A 17178-nucleotide genomic window follows, 5' to 3' on the forward strand; every position below is an offset into this window, starting at 1 on the left:
GCTTCATATTGAGCAAACCCCATACTCCCTTAGACAAGTTCATCGAAATTTGTAGGAACTTTCGCAAAGAGCTGAATTTCAAAATTAGACAACGTTTGACTACTTCTCGGGTTGAGGACTACAAGAATTTGGTTATACTTGCTGAAGCTGTAGAAGAAGACATTCAAGAACGTACTAAAATGAAAGCAGCGTTGGAACAAAATAGAGGCAAGACAATGAAGTTTAACCAGCCCTAGAAAGGAAAATCCTCCCTTAACTCCTCCAAGAAGAATGTTTTTCAGTACCTGCCAAAAGCTGGAGGAAAATGTTCACATTGTGGAAAGCCTCATTTCGGGGAATGCCTCGCTGCCAACAGTACATGTTTTCGTGGTGGGAAACCTAGTCATTTTATTAAGGATTTTCCAAATAATTCTAACAAAGGGTAGGTTTGTAAATAAGAGTTTTGCTAAACGTTTAGCTATGTAATATTTACACAAATACCTTAAGTTTCAGCCAAGTGGTAATCTTGCAAAGTTCAAATGAAATGAAGTTTCAAGGTTTTTATCATTTTTGTATATTATGGCTTTTATGCAAGAAAATAAAAAGGAATACAAGAAACGATTCTTGTTAAGCACCTTCAGCTTAAGTTGGTTCGTGTTAGTATTAAGGTAAACTAGATATTAACATGCCGGTCATGCTCTAAATTTTGAAGTACAGGTTTGGGTTATGATAGACACACTCTTATATACATATTTATAAATATAAATTTATGGGTATGTTTATGTTTTTCATGAGCATTGTCTATAAAGTAAACTTCAAAAGTTGGAATTTTTATTTAAAAAAAATATATTTGTTAGGATTTTAGTGTTGGATAATTCCATAACTTTTGTCGTAATCACAATGCAAGTTTTAATATAATTCATTCATTGTAAAAGATTGGTAAAAACTATCTTGAAATTGCTTGAAAAATGAAAAGCATTTTGGAGTATTTTGATTGAGCAAAAGTGAAGCTTGCTCAAGCGATAAAAAGCCTCACTCAAGAGAAAGAGAACCTCACTCATGCAAAACAAAAAACCAACCAAAGAATTTGTGTATCCCTCACTTTAGGCTCCTTTGAGTAAGGCTGCGTGGATCTATTTTCCAAATTGCTTTTAACTACGTTTTGCACCATTTTTTCTAAACCCTAATTGTGCCCCTATATAATGCTTTCTTTGCATGAATTTTCGATAGAGAAGCAGTTGTGACACCTTGAGCTATCGAGAAAAATTTGTTGCTTTTATCTATTGAGAAAAATTCCTAAACCTTAATGTTTTACCCACTTGCTTGTGATCCAATGAGGAATACTACTATAAAATCTTCAAGGAGGATCCTTGGAGTGCTATAGATTTTAGTTTTAACTGAAAATGAGTTCGTGGAAGAAGTTTGTTAAGTAAGATTCCGAAGATTCTAGGGCTACTGGGGTAGAAAGGTAAAAGGCAAGTCGTTTGTAGATTCTGCAATAAAGAATCTAGCAATACAAATGTTTTGTAGTAGATTGTTGTAACTATTTTTTTCACAATGAATTTTCTTTAGGACTGGGTTACTATAATTATTTTTCTATTGAAGTGGTTCTTTGTTTTTTACATTCTTACCAAATATGTGCGCTTTTACAAAATTTATTCGATTGGGGTCTTTTGTATAATTTCATTTCAAATTTTGTTTAGACTTTGTTCAATTGAATTATCTAAATTAGTTTATTCGATTCAGGTCTTTCATACAATTTCGTTAAAAAATTTCCATTAACAAAAAAAATTTCTCACTTGAAAAAATTCTATAAAATTAATAAAAATATTTGATAGATTTTTTATATGAGAATTTTTTTTTCAAATTTGTTTTTTTTTTTTTTTGGTTAAAGAAAAAGTAATAAATCATCAGTATAAAAATCTTAATCAAAAGTTTAATTGCACTTTAATAATCTACTTAGAATCTTAGATTCAGCATATACGTATTTACAAATAGCGTGTAGCTTATTTAATTGGCAAGTAATATATTCATGTGACATTTACAAAACCACAAACTGATTCAGTTCTAAATAGAAGTCGAACACACGCACACACACTCAAAAATAAATAAATAAATTAATAAACAGTTTAATTTTATATCAAGTTTGTCTAGATTCTAGAGTAATATCATATTCAGTTTTCGTTAAGATTCATATATGTGAAATTTGCAAATTAAAAATAAACATTGAAATTATGCATGTGAAAGAACTAAAAATTTGAAACTTGATTTTGGAGAGAACCAAAAGTAAACTAGTTTTTAAAGATATAAAATTAGGTCGCATTTTCAGCCATTTTATATGGTGTGCTTTTGTGTTAGAACTTTTTCCCTTCTTTTGTGTGTGTGTGAGTTTGTTTCTAAAAAGAAAAAACAATTAAAATAAGTTTATTTTCCTTTTTTGAGGAAGAGACACGGGCTTGGGCTTCGTCAACTCCATATATTTTCACTCCTATTGACTCAAGACTAGCAATGGATTTGTCTGCAGATTGCACCCTTACAGTACCTTCCTGAGGTTTTCTTCCACTTCCAAAGGTCCAATTTTTTCCCAACTTTCCACCACCTAATCCTAAAACATATACAAAAGCGTCAAGCTCCTTGGAACTCAAGCTCCCCTACTTTATGTATTCGATTCCCTGCAATTTATGCCTACTGATAAGGAAATTCTCATAACTAACCAGTTTTTCGTTTTCTATAAATAAAAAGCATAGAAAGCGCAATAAAACTTGTTAGGATAAGAGTTACTAAAACAAACAAATATTAACAGCTTTGTTTGAGCTGAGTGAACAAGATACAATGATGCATAGATCCTCATCATGTGCATCTATATCTTTAGAATGTCCCACATCCCTTTCAACTTGCACTTGTTTTCCTGGACGAGTAAGTGTTAATTCAATTGCCAAGCAACTGCACTGGAATAGGTCACAAGAACCGGAAAACATTATTTAGTACGCTTAATGCCCAATTGCCCATGACAAACATAGATGCAATGACTTAATTTTTGTATATATAGGTATATACATGAATAGGTTGTAATAATAATGATGTTTAAGTTTGGAGAATATTGTTTCATAAAGTTATTAAAGTGAAAATTCAAGTTTTGGAATTTTCTTAGTGAAAATTTGAAATTCAGCATTTTCGATCAGTTGAAACATTGGCTCGATCAATCGAAATAGTAAGAAAATAATTGTGGAGTTTTTGGATGGTTCCTTTCAGCAACTCCATTTTGCTGAAAGCATAACACCAGTAGGAGGAAGGAAGATTGGACTGATACAACATGGACAAAACACTTTCAACTATGTGCTTATGCTTCCTTTCAGCAACTCCATTTTGCTGAGGAGTATAAGGACATGAAAGCTGATGGTGGATGCCATGATCTAAGCAAAATGACTTAAAAGAATTATTAACATATTCACCCCCACCATCAGTCCTAAGTGTTTTGATTTTAACCCCAAATTGATTCTCCACAAGAGTTTTAAAGTGCAAGAAAACAGTAAACACCTCATACTTTTGTTTAAGAAGAAATAGCCAAGTAAATCTACTAAAGTCATCAACAAAAATGACATAGTATATATATCCAAGAACAGAAGGAACATCAGCAGGGCCCCAAACATCACTGTGAACAAGTTGTAAAGGACAAGAACTAGACTTAACATGCTGTGGAAATGGAAGTTTGTGCATCTTAGCACTTATACAAGATTTACATTGAGAGCAAATGTCATTATGTACAGAAATTGCAACATTATTATAGAAAGAAGATAAAGCAGAATGAAGAAACTTGGAGCAAGGGTGACCAAGTCTTTGATGCCACAGCATTGCCTCATTGGAAACAAGAGCGTGAACAGATGACTTGAAAGCAAGAGATGAAGTAAAAGCTAAATCAGCAGAGAGTTGTGGGGGGAATGGAATGGGATATACACCATCCTTACTCAGGCCTTGATAAAGAACCTTCCCTGTAGCCAAATCCACAATTAAGAACTAATTGGCATCAAAATAGCAAAAGGCATTGTTTTGTAAACAAAGTTTGTGAACAGATAAAAGATTGGAAGTCAAATCAGGAACCCTAAGAATATTGTCTAAACGAAAACAATGAGAAGGTATTTGAAGCTTACCATCACCAACATGAGTCATAGACAACTCTTGCCCATTTCCAACAGTAACAGTTTCATGACCATTGGTAGCTTGTGATTTCAGAGAAAGCTGAGAGAGATCAGGTGTAACATGGTCAGAACACCTTGTATCAGTAAGCCAGCTTGATGGATGTGTTGAAGCAGATAGGCAATAGATGCCATAGAACTAGCTACCATAGAACTAGTTGCCATAGATGCTAACTTGGATGGAGCATGTCTGCCTTGATAGGCAATGTGACCATTCTTGTCACAAATTTGACAAGTAGGTCTTGAAGATTGAGATGACCCTTAAGACTGGAAAGAGGGAAAACCAGAACCACTCTTGTGCTGAAAAGTAGGAAGTTGAAGAATACCTGTTGCACTTCCAGAGGACTGACCAGAGGATTGACCATTATTAAACCCAAAATTAGGACCAAAATTATTAAATCCTCTGCCACGACCCCTCTGATTTCCATTTCTACCTCTTCCTCTAGTGGTATTCTGATTAAAACCACTCTGAAGAAGCATAGCCATAGCTGTATCCCTAGTCACAAACTTCTTCTTAATAGCTCTCTCTTCAGCATTCAACAATGTATTCAACTCCTCTATAGTAACTACATCATTACGGGTCCTTATGGTAGAACAAAATGCACTATATTCATTTGGTAAAGCTTTTAAGACTAAATGTATAAGCTCTTCCTCATCAACAAACACAACAACGAAACTCAATCTATCCCTAGCTTCTTTGATTCTTTGAAAGAAATTATCCATGCTTTTAGGACCTTTCTTAATGCTCAATAATTCATTCCTCAAACTCAAAACATGAGAACGAGATACAGAAGCAAACCTCTTTTCAAGCATATTCCAGACTCCCTTCGCAGATCTCTGACCAATTGTGAGAGCTAGAACCGATGGTGATAGAGTAGAATTGATGAAGGTGAAAAGAGCTTGCTCTCTGCTTCTCCAATTGATATACTTTGGATTAGGTTCTCTAGTGAAATTTCTAGAACTATACTTTAAGAAATGATCAGGAGCTACACATGAATCGTCAAGAAAACCAATCATGGCATAGGCCTCAAGAATCACAATGATCTGATGCTTCCAGACGATATAATTGGTGAAGTTAAGCTTCCCAGTCATCATACTTGACATATTTGACAAGAGGAGTAACGATGGATTCACCAAAGAGCTTGTGGTAGTAGTAGTTGAATAAGTTGTAGAAGAATTGGAGCTCGGAGTAGAAGCCATTAATGGTGGCTCTGATACCATGAAAAGTAAAGCAATGCAAGATAGGAAATGAAGAAGAAAACAGAGAAAACTTAGAGAATAGAAACGATTTCAATGAAAATGAGAAATTCTGTTGTTGCTTCACTTGATCTGATACAATCCCCAAATATATATACCTTAACTTCCTCCGTATAATGTGGAATGGATTAACAAACTCTGATTCAATCATTCTAGATTACTGACATGTGTACAGACTATATCCTTCTTAGCTAACTTATGTTACCTACAGTTTTGCCTATTATAACTATACTACAGGTTGTTTACCAGCTGCTTGATCACCAGTTTCAGCAGCTCTGTCATCAGCATTACCATCTTGTGCCTGAACCTTTACCTCAGCTTGTACAAGTGCATTTACAAGTTTGAGGTTTGTGTGTTGCAACCTTAATCCGACTTGTGATGCTAAGGAAATTATATGTGTGAAGCTATAGGCCATATGTGATGCCAAAGAAATTCTACAGTGATTTTGAAACAACCTAGGTTTGATACCTAGAAACCTATTTCTCACTCATCTCCCTAGCATCTTGTCTGTTTAGTGTTGTTCCCTTCTTTCAGCGTAATATTTCCAAATCAATGATTACCTTTTTTTATGCTAACACCAACAGAATCAAATTCTATAAGAACACATTATTGATATGGGCAGTCATGTAGAAATATGGAAGAAAAACTAAGAATACTCTAATAGACTTAGAACACTGTAACGTTTCTCATATAACCAAAAGGCAAAAGTAAGTACTCTTTTTCTTTTTGTTGATAAGTTCAAAATTAACTACTCTTTGAGGCAAATTCACCATCTTTAACTACCTACACTAGGGGTTGTTTGTGGGTCGGTTGTTATGATGGTTTTGAGTGATGTTTTCCAATTGATCCGACCTTGTCAGTTTTCCGAAGTCACCAACTGAACTACAGTGCTGGAGGTCTATGGTGCATTGGTTTGTGAATTTCAGAGCAACCAAAGAGGCCAAGAAGACCAAGATCGGCAGAGATTAGCAAAGATCTAGAATGGGATGACAGATATTGATGGAGATGGAGATTGGCAATAGGACAGTGACCTGCAATGTCTGGCGTCTGAGTGTGAGTGGTTACAATGAAGAGGGGCAAAAACTGTGCAGAAGCAGTAGAGAAAAAAAAAAAAAAAAAAAAAAAAAAAAAAAAGAGGACGTAGAGAGGAGAAAGTAGAGAAAATCGGTTTACATAGACAAAGGGAAGAAGAAGAAAAGAGGAGAACGGAGAAGACAAAGGGAGAAGGAAAAAACAAAGATGGAACGTCAAAGAAAAGGGAATTAATAAAAGGAAATTTACCGGATGTGCTAAGAACCTTAGTTTAGAAAATATTTTTAAAATTTTTTTATGAAAAAAGAATAAAGCAATTGATTACTTTATTTTTTTTTATAGCTTTTTATACTTCTTATAGTAGTAGTATTAAAAGTTTCCTGAAATGGTCTATTAATAAATGCTCTAAAGCACCCGTTGAATGAATAGGAAAGAGAAGAATAAAGAATGAATAGGAAATTAGAATAGAAAAAAATAACATAAGTGCTCTCGAGCCTCTAGGCCCGTGGAAGCAGTGAACGTCTCATAGTCACTTGTGGGAGTAGAGTGACCTTCTGCCTTTGGGTGGTAAGGTCAGGTGTGGGGTTGGGAAAAGAATGGCAGAAGAGTTGGAGACATTATGGCAGAAACTCAAGGTTATTGATGAAGAGGAGGTAAGCATCTCGCTGGGAGGTGAATGCACTAGAGCAACGGTGGAGAGAGGAAGAAACTGCTTGTTTATGAAGGTGCTGTCAAGGAAGGGTATTATGCTAGAGGCGTTGCGAAAAAATATAAGGATGCTCTGGAAACCAAATAAGAATATTCAGCTCTCCATAATCGGAGAAGAGCTATTCTTGGTAGATTTTGAAGACGAATGCGACAAGAGACGTGTTGTGGATATAAGGCCGTGGCACTATGAGAAACAATTGGTGCTTTTTCAAGAGTTTGAAGGAGAAAAGAACCCAAAGGATATCATTCTGAAATGGTCTCCATTTTGGGTGCAAATATACAACCTTCCATTAAAGAGCCGAATGAGGGAAACGGGGAAAGCCATTGGAGCAAGCCTTGGGAAGGTCATCGAAGTCGATGTGGCTGACACCGGAGTACAATGGGGAACTTGTCTAAGGGTTCAGGTTGATATAGACGTCACTCGGAAACTAATCAGAGGTCGAAAGATTAACTTTGAGGAAGGGGGAGCAAGGTGGGTACACTTCAAATATGAGCACCTTCCGAATTTTTGTTATAGGTGTGGGCTTTTAGAACATGACCTGAAGGACTGCTTGGAAGGATCCGGAAATGATAAGGAGGTGGAGAGAGGCGACCTCCAATATGGAGCCTGGTTAAGAGGGGAACCAATAAGAAGGGGAGGTTGGGAGTTTGGTTTCGCAAAGAAGAAGGATGCCGGTGAAATGAAAAACAGAGCAAAGTCTGCTGCAGAGGGTGGGCGGAATGAAATGGTTGAGGCGAGTGATGGGGTGGCGCGTAATGATCACAGGTTGGAAGCAATCTGCCTCGAGGAGGGTACGCAGGTGCAGCAGATGGAAAAGACTGTTGGGAGTGAGGTGACTACTAAGGAAAATCATGAGAAGGGTAAGGCAGAGAACGTTGGGGGAAGCCAAAAAGGTGTGTTAGCTAATTTAGGGAAGGAAAACTAGGAAAATGTGAAAAGGAGTGGCGGGAATAAGGCGAGTCAACAAGGGTTGACAGCGACACAACCTGATGCTATCCCAAAGTTTGAATTTTTACAAGCACACGACACGTTAAATCATGATGGCCAGGTGGGCTTGGACTTGGGCTTAGGGGAATATAAGGATGGCCCTATGGCTATGTCGTATGAACCAGATGTGGGCTGGGTTGCAAATAAATTAAGCCTGACTAGTGGCCACTGGAAGAGGAGAGCTCGGGTTGGGCCGGATGATGAAATGAAGGATGAATTAGGCCCAATTCAGAGGAAAAGAGAAGGGTCTTTAACACTAAGTGAGATTGATCAGAACATAAAAGGGACAAAACGTAGGAAAGGTGAGGGGCTGGGTAAGGAAAATGCAGGGGAAGATTTTATCAAGGATGGCGGAGTGGCGGTGGCTACAAGGCAGCACCGTTGAGCCAAATGACAACATTAGCGTGGAACTGCCGGGGAATGGGATCAGCTCCGGCGGTTCGAGCTCTCACCGACGAGGTGAAGAAGTGTGATCCGGTCTTGGTCTTTCTAGCAGAGACCAAAGCCAAACAGAGAAGAATTAAGGGACTCCAACGCAAGCTTGGTCTCACACAAGGAATAACGGTGTTGTCCGATGGCCAGAGTGGAGGCTTGGCAATGCTGTGGAAAGAAGGAGCTGAGGTACGATTTAAAAGCTGCTCAAACTCACATATTGATGTGGTTGTGTGCGAGGGTAACGAAGCAAAGCCATGGCGAGCTACGGGGTTTTACGGCCACCCCGATGCAGGTATGAGACCTATCTCTTGGAATTTGCTTGAATCCTTAAATAGGCAGTGCAAAATGCCATGGGTTGTGTTTGGGGATTTTAATGAAATTCTGAATTCTAATGAAAAATTAGGATGGTTGGATAGGGATGCTAGACAGATGGAAGGATTAAGAGAGTGTTTGAGTAATTGTGGGCTGTTTGATTTGGGATTTGTGGGTCAGAGATTCACCTGGCGTAATGGTAGAATTGGGGATCAACGTACTCTGATTAGGTTGGATAGAATGGTAGCTAATGAGGAGTGGTAAACATGTTTCCTGAAGCGAAAATGGTTCACAGATCAATGGCGGCTTCTGATCATTGTTTACTGTCTTTGTCGGTTAGAATGAGAGAGATGAGAAGGGTAGCTAGGAAAAGATTCATGTTCGAAGAGATGTGGACTAGGGAGGAGGGCTGTAGAGAGGTGGTTGAAAGGGCATGGGATCCTTTGGACTGTAACCCGGAGTTGTCAATTCAGAAACGTTTAAAAAGCTACCAGGTTCAGCTTCAGAATTGAAATCGTAGAGTGTTTGGAAATGTTAATAAAGTACTGAAGCAGAAACAAAGCCGCCTACAGCAATTGGAAGAGCTGAATTTACTTCATGAGTCAGCGGAGGAAGTTCAAAGTTTGAAAAAGGAAATAAACGAAGTTATGCTTATGGAGGAGATTATGTGGAACTAGAGATCAAGGGCGCTGTGGATTAAATACGGTGACCGGAATACAAAGTTCTTTCATGCAACAGCTAACAATAGATAGAGAAAGAACAGAATCGAGGGAATCAATGATTCAGAGGGTAGGTGGAGAGAGGGCTATGAGGAAGTTGAAGATGTTAACTTAAAGTACTTCACAGAGATCTATAGCATGACCTTCCCAACTGAGTTTGAAGCGAGTCTTGGAGCAATAGACAGGAGGGTGTCGGAAGCCATGAATGATGAGCTCTTAAAAGAATTTAAGGAAGAAGAAGTGTGGCAAGCTCTCATGCAAATGCACCCAACAAAGTCTCCAGGCCCGGACGGTATGTCTCCTATATTTTTCCAAAAGTATTGGGATGTGATAGGTCCTCAGGTAGTTCAAAATGTCATCCATACTCTTAGAACTGGTATTATGCCAAACGAAGTTAATGATACATACATTTGCTTGATCCCCAAAGTTAAATGCCCCCAAAAAAATTACAGAATATTACCCAATTAGCTTATGTAATGTGATATATAAACTTATATCCAAAGTACTTGCCAATAGGTTGAAAAGAGTCCTCCCGGAAGTGGTTGATGATGCCCAAAGCGCATTTGTTCTAGGAAGGCAAATCACAGATAATGTCCTAGTAGCTTTTGAAGTCATGCATTGCATTAATCAAAGGAGGAAGGGGAAAGAAGGGCTAATGGCAATTAAACTCGATATGAGCAAGGTGTATGATTGGGTGGAATAGGGGTATTTGGAGGCGATGATGCGAAGAATGGGATTTCGGGAAAGGTGGATATCCTTAATGATGATGTGCATGACCATAGTCTCTTACTCGGTGTTAATCAATGGGGAGCCTAAGGGAATGATTGTCCCTACTAGAGGACTTAGGCAAGGAGACCCTATTTCTCCTTACCTATTTCTTTTATGTGTGGAAGGCCTCTCGACCATGTTGCAAAGAAATGAGGGTGGGGAAATCTTGAGAGGTGTTCAAATTTGTAGAAGGGCGCCAAGGATTTCACATCTCCTTTTTGCGGATGATTGCATAGTTTTCTACAAGGCATCTACGAAAGAGGGGATTAAAGTCACTAAAATCCTAGAAGATTATGAAAGAGAGTCTAGGCAAAAGCTAAATAAGGAGAAGACATCCCTCTTTTTTAGTAAGAATATGTCGGTGGAGGTTAAAGAAGCAGTGAAAGAAATGTTTGGGGCTGAGATAATTCACCAACATGAGAGGTATTTAGGGCTGCCCCCGTTGGTAAGGAAGGGTAAAAGAAAAGCATTCAATCGCATAAAGGATCAAGTGGGGTGTAAAATAGCAAGCTGGAAGGGAAAGTTGCTGTCTACTGCAAGCCGAGAAATCTTGATAAAGGCAGTTGCCCAAGCTACTCCGACGTATATAATGAACTGCTTCAAGCTTCTCGATTCACTTTGCAGTGAGCTGAATTCTTTGGTTAGTAATTTCTGGTGGGGACAACGTGACAAAGAGAAGAAGCTAGCTTGGATCGCTTGGGGGAAAATGTGTAAGCCAAAAGCTGATGGGGGGATGGGATTCAAAGACTTAAAGGCCTTTAATCTGGCCTTGCTTGCAAAACAAGGGTGGCGGTTCACCCAAAACCCGAGTTCTCTTGCACATAGAGTTTTGAAAGCAAGGTACTTCCTGGAAAACAATTTCATAGAGGCACAGCTTGGCAAAAAGCCGTCGTACACATGGAGGAGTTTGATGGCAGCGAAAGAAGTCCTGGATAGGGGGTTGCAATGGAGCATAGGAAATGGGCAAAACATGAGAATTTGGGCTGACAGATGACTGCCAACCCCACACTCATTCAAGGTGATAAGTCCTAAGCCACAAGTGTTTGAAGGTGAAATGGTGGATTCTCTTCTAAACTAGCTTGAGGGTGGTTGGGACAAAAACCTGGTGCGTAGTATCTTCCTCCCCCACGAAGCGGAAGCTATTTTAAGCATCCCGATAAGCCACACTCTCCCTGAGGACGCTCTGACCTGGGCTTGGACTCCAAATGGGAGGTTTATGGTAAGTAGTGCCTATATGGTTGCATGTAGCTGGTTGTGTGAAAGAAGGAACAAGGAGGAAGGATGCGAGGTGTTGAATCCAAAAAAGGGAAGAAAGTTCTGGAATTTTATTTGGCAATTGAATTGCCCAAGTAAGATTAAACAATTTATGTGGAGGGCGTGCAAGAATATTCTCCCTACGAACTACTGCTTTAAGCTTAGGAAAATTCCCATAGAGGATGCATGTGGGGTGTGTGGAAAGGTGGAGTCTTCGGGGCATGCTCTGTGGGATTGTGAGGTGGCTGGGGCTGTTTAGAGGGAGTCAAAACTGCCTTTGCCTAGTTTCAAAAGTTCACTTCATGATTTCATGGATGTTGTGTGGAAGATTTGGGAAGAGAAAAGGGAGATCGGTTGGGAGAGTTTTGCTACTACGACATGGTGCAGCTGGAAGAATAGGAACTCCATAAAGTTCGAAGGTCGGGGCAAGGCAGTGAAGACACTTGTCATGGAAGCCGAGTTGCTGGTGGAAGAATTCAGTTCTAAAAAAATAAAAGTAAAACAACCTTTGCTGTCGAGAACTCAGGCCTGGAGTCCTCCTAGTGAGGGGTGGTACAAAGTTAACGTGGATGAGGTTGTGTTCAGGGAGTCTAACAACTGTGGGATTGGAGTTGTAATTCGAAATGACCAAGGCCAGATTATGGGTGCTATGAGTAAAAAGCTGAATCTACCTTTAGGGGCTGTGGAAGTGGAAGCGAAAGCGTTTGAGGAAGGCTTACAGCTAGCAGGGGACCTTGGGCTTAAGCAAGTAATCTTGGAAGGAGATGCTCAGATTGTCACCAATGCTCTGTTGGGTAAATGCTTGCCGCCAACTTCAATCCAAATGATTATTTCTGGAGCTAGGCGATAGAGGCATACAATCCAGGAATGGAAGGTTAGCTATGTCCGTAGAACAAGAAATTGGACAGCTCATTTTATGGCTCGGAATGCCAAGCTCATATCTGATTGTGTAGTGTGGGTAGAAGATACCCCACCAATTATTCAATGCCAAGTGCATAGAGATGTACTCTTATTGAACCAGTGTTCAAATTAATGAAATATATTTGAGTTTGACTATCAAAAAAAAAAAAAAAAACAGAAAATAATGAAGTGGTAGATGGAAAGAGAAGAATAAAGAATGAATAGGAAATTAGAATAGAAAATAATGAAGTGATAGATGTATGGCAGTCAGGGAGGCAAGAGATTAGGAGGCTTGAGCGTTTGGGATGTAAAAATAGAAGAATTTATTAGGTGTGAACATATTTGTAAGATTTTTCTTTTCATTCCCCTTAAAATATTTCCATGTATACTAATATAATTAGAAATTAAATTATAACTTGATTGGTTGGTTTGGTTTGGTTTTAAGTGTTGTATTAGACCTTTACTGAATCGACATCATAGGTGCCTTTTTTCCTGAATAAGCATCAAAATGAAACATGATAACTTAGGAAACAGGCTGAAATCAATCGATTTGCTCAGTTTGCTTGGTGTCTTGAACACCCATATCTACTGCATGTGTGCATTCATGGTTGAATGGAATTGAATTGCTCACAGGCACGCATGGAGTCAATAATCAAAAAACCAAATTCAATACCATGAAAACAAGGTGTGGTTTTTTGATAATATAAGAGAACTTTAAGATTTCCAGTCATATATTCATTCTTCTCTAGGAAAGGACCTGTATTTGTTCAAAACCTATGAAGATTTGTGTTTATTGGTATGAAACTATTTTTATATATATATATATATATATAAACCAAATTTGTATGGATGAAGATGTTATGAGTTCAGTTAGCATATTTTTTGTTGAATCATTAAGTCTTGTGCAGCCTTTTAATGTGCAATTCATTTCGAAATATTTTGTGAGAGTGAATCTCCAACTTTATCTTGCCCCAGCTTCACCATCTCTATTTTCTTTTATATGAATTATTTCCTACTGCCCAAATGTCTGAATTTTTCTATTGACTTGTAAATTTGATGTGTTTTGCAACTATACTATTGATTATGAAGCTCTACGTATGCCGAGTTTCTTATTCTTACATCATCCCAGATCTATTTTATTATCTTGATTCAAGTTGTTTACTTAAAATTTTAAATTGATGGTTGTTGCCTCTTTGGCTATCCAGATTTTGGCGCCGTTTGGTGATTTAATTCTCTCTCTCTCTCGTTTACAGGAGCATGAAATCAAGGATTTTGGCTACCTATCCAGATGCATTTGCAAATGATTCAACAGGAGACCAGACCTTGAAATTCCTCAGTAGCATTAGTCAATCTGTTCCCCCAGCATGTATCATGTTACCTCTTGGGAAACGCAATGTAGGTGAAGAATCTCTCCCTCCGCCCCCCCCCCCCCCCCCCCCCTCCTTTTTGGTTTATTTTTCACTTAAGTCTTTTAATTATATGCTGCTTAGAGCTAAACATTATTTCTGCACCAATGTGATCCATGGAAATAGTAAATGCATATAGAAATCCATAGAGCATAAATTTAAATTGAAAGAGGGAAAAGGAAAGAGACTTAAAAAGGAAAATCTTGTAGGCGATGCTTCCTGAACATTTCTCTTTCTAATTAAGTCATTCAAGCTCACCATTTCATGGAGTTTGAGAGCTTGAGGAGGCATGAAGCTTAAAATTAGATCATTGAATGTTTATTGGGATTGCTTGATTATCTTTCAGTGGAAGTAGTTTCTAAGATGAATGAATTTATAAAAGAAAGTTACTATCAGAGATGAATGAAATGAAAACCCAATCTATCCAACTCTATAATGAAGCTTTTGTTTTTTGGTGAAAGTTTTTGTTCTCATACTGTTTTGAAGCAAGATTCCATGGCATCTTTTCTATAGCTTAAAGTTCTTCTATTGTCTTGAATGCACACTGAAACTATTACTTTGATCAGTCCCCCCTAAGATTCTTTTTTCTGGGCAAGGGCTGCAAGATCAATGTTTTTGGTTAGAACGATGTCCTCAGTTAAAATTTATGAAAATGTACATCCATGAACTATCATCAGGCAAAGGAAGGTAAATTAATTGACTAGGGGCTTGCTGAAAGGTAATTAATCCATTTTAGTTTGCAAATGGCTCAGGAATTTGTCCACAGAAACCTCGCTTCTCTGCACTGCATTCACTTGTGTGCTATGTATTCACATTTGCATTCCTAAGAAGAGTTTTCCCCCTATCATGGTACTGAAGAACTTACCTTAAAGGTGACAGGCAATAGAACTCCTACTTTGTTGAAGGCACCGTTGAATAACGGTTTCTTGGTGCGCCCATCTTAACAATCTCAAGCCCACCATTGTCTCTCAGAGTTTTCCCCCTATTTGTAGTTCCAATAACAATGTTATAGCCCACAAGGACCGTGACTAGTTATAAAATAAGGCTTCAAAGAAGCATCAAACAAGTTTTTAATAAGCCCTCCAATCATGTAGGCAAAATATGCACTTCTCTCCCACAAATTACATCAGGGCAATGTTTTGCAAAGCCTAAATGTAACACTCCAATTTTTTAATCCCAGAAATTTAAACTACAAAATGAGGTCACGTAATTGAATATAATCATTCAATAATCCAACAATTCTCCAAAATGACCAAAATCAGGTAGACGTTTTCCAAGATAGAGTGCACTCCCAAAATAATATTTGAATCTCAAAAATGTGTATATATATATATTTTTTTAAAAAGTTTGCTTGAGAACTCAAATATAGTCTGCTTCAAGGAAAAAATTATCAGGGCTTAGCATTATCTTATGCCTATAAAACTGCATAGGGTAAATAATCTGTAAAATATTGAAATAACAGAACCACTGGATGAGACATTGAGGAAAAGTCAAATAATTGAAGTATCCAACAGGCCCACCCCCACTAGTATTTAGTTCATTGAGAGTTCAGTATAATCTATATAATATAACTATATTGTATACGAAAAAAAACCTCTACTTTGTGTTTTTTGAGATAAGATAAGAGATAGAAAACCTCTACTTTGTTAGTTTGTCTATTTTTGTAAGGGAATCTTATCCGTGATCGCCGGGGCATGCAACCACTCCTTTTAATTACTGCATCATTTCAAGCTCGTTGGTGGTATGAAAGGTATTTCAGAATGTATTTCAAAGTTAAAATGGCCGTCCGGTAAGAGAAGGTCAGACGAAACAAACCTTCCATGCCGTCGATTTTCACTGGCTGAGATCAAGACAGCCACCAATAACTTCGATGATAATTTATTCATTGGTGAGTGGAATTATAGGAAAGTATACAAGGGGTTTATTGACGACCCTACAATAAGCGTTGCCATAAAGTGTGTGAATACCAAGACAATGCCGGGTTCGGACTGGTTAAGGAACGAGGTTCTGTTGCTTTGCCAGTTACACCACCCTAACCTCCTCCGTCTCATCGGATATTGTATCGAAGATAAACTCCAGGAGTTCCTTGTCTACGAATTCATGGTCAATGGAAACCTTGGAAACCACCTCTACGGCACTAACCACCATGAACCCCTCCAGTGGAAATAAAGACTTAAGATTTGCATTGGAGTGGCGCGTGGGCTGCACTACCTTCACACTGGGGTGAAGCATACTATCATCCACCGTAACGTGAAGACGCAAAAAATTCTGTTGGACGAGAAATTGGAGCCCAAGTTGTCAGATTTTGGGTTGTCCAAGAAGGGTCCCCCAAGTTTGTCAAAGGCTTTAATTAGGCTGGAATCTAGGGTGGTGGGAACTTTAGTATACTTGGATCCCGAGTATTGCATGAGCGGAGAGCTGACCGATAAATCCGATGTCTACTCTTTTGGTGCGGTACTGTTGGAAGTCCTCTGTGGCAGAAAGGCATAAGGAAAAAAATCTGAAGTGGAAGAACCGATACATCTGATTAGGTGGGCTCAAAGTAGCAAACGAGAAGGGGCCATTAATGAGATAGTTGATCCGTATCTTATGGGGAAGATAACTCCAGAGTGTTTTAAGGTATACATTGACATTGCCACTACTTGTGTGCGACGGGGAGCCAAACATCGACCCAACATGGGTGAAGTGCAAGCAGGCCTTGAACATGCATTGGAGATACAAGAGAGTGCAGATGCTGCGAGCAAGGATGTGGATCCAACTGGTGATTATAACTATCCCATTGATGAATACATCTGTAATGATTCTCCAGATGACACTTCTTCGATGGAGATGGGGTGGAATAGCTTCGGAGAAGAGAGATTTGCATTTACTGAAGAATTGTCCTTGGACACCGCCATGCCAAGCGGTCAAATATGATTAACCAGAGACAATTCACAAGTATGTGTTTTTCAGTTTTTAGATTGGTTTTGTCTTTATATTACGTTTTATTACTGATGGAGTTTATGGTCTGTGTAATTGCTGAGAAATTGTGGCAAAAGAGACAACTATGAACTGTTATTGGGATGGGGAATCCTGATGTTTAAATAGTTTGTTGCGATATTTTTTATTCCTATGCTATGTAATACTCCTTGTACTGAGTCGTTCACTATAGAATTCATCACTAAGTTGATATTTATGATGTGCTGATGTGGTGAGTTTATATAATGTTGTCTAATCTTTCTCCTTTT

This window comes from Quercus lobata, chromosome 10 (assembly GCF_001633185.2).
Source record: "Quercus lobata isolate SW786 chromosome 10, ValleyOak3.0 Primary Assembly, whole genome shotgun sequence".
Taxonomy (NCBI): domain Eukaryota; kingdom Viridiplantae; phylum Streptophyta; class Magnoliopsida; order Fagales; family Fagaceae; genus Quercus; species Quercus lobata.